This window comes from Pygoscelis adeliae, unplaced genomic scaffold (genome assembly GCF_000699105.1).
Source record: "Pygoscelis adeliae isolate BGI_AS28 unplaced genomic scaffold, ASM69910v1 Scaffold94, whole genome shotgun sequence".
Taxonomy (NCBI): domain Eukaryota; kingdom Metazoa; phylum Chordata; class Aves; order Sphenisciformes; family Spheniscidae; genus Pygoscelis; species Pygoscelis adeliae.
The window spans coordinates 1853843-1854516 of NW_008824547.1; the positions used below are offsets into that span (position 1 = coordinate 1853843).

At 65.4% G+C, this 674-nt stretch overlaps 1 protein-coding gene across 1 annotated transcript in view; it reads right to left on the bottom strand.

The window, feature by feature from the left end:
• The window catches only part of CACNA2D2 (calcium channel, voltage-dependent, alpha 2/delta subunit 2), a 207819-nt gene that overhangs the window by 26032 nt on the left and 181113 nt on the right, over positions 1–674 (bottom strand). The window lies entirely within an intron of this gene.

Here is a 674-nt window from a genome sequence, read left to right on the forward strand (position 1 = left end):
GTTGGCAGGGAGGGAGAGGCGGTGTGTCCCCTCTGCCCCTTCCCATGCAGGAGCCCACAGGGGCTTTGCAGCCGCTCCCACGGGGCTCCAGCATCCACCTGCTCCTTGTCCCCAGAGATGGGAGCCACCCTCAGGGCTCCCCCGAGCGCTCACTGTCCCAGTCCCCTGGCTCTGGGCAGGGACAGACACAGCTGGGGACAGCTGGCTTGCCATCTCACCCTCTTCCTGGCAAAACACCCCGCTCCTCCCGCCACCGTGCCAGCCCCGCTCCCTGGGGACAGCCACTAGCTGGGAAATCAAGGGGTTGTGTCCCCGCGGGGCCACGCAGAGCCTCCCCGGGTCCCGCTCTGCATTCCCACTGGCCTCAGCACCTGACGCAAAAGCAATTAAGATGCCGGCAAACAGAGGTTTTAAATTATTCAGCTATTAAAGCAAAAGATAAGCTGCTGGCAGCCCCAGCCTGTGATTAATCAAGAGAAGCTGGTGGAGCGTGGGGGAGCCGGCATGGCGAGGCAGGTACGGGGCTGGTTGGCCACTGGGGAGGCTGCCTCAGGGACAGCAGGGCCTCCCGGTGCTCACAGGGCCCTTCGGGGCACCCCAAACACTGTGGGTGCCCCGAGCTCTGAGCAGGCGTGGAGAGCCCCCCAGCATCCCCCCGCAGCCCCTGCTCGGCG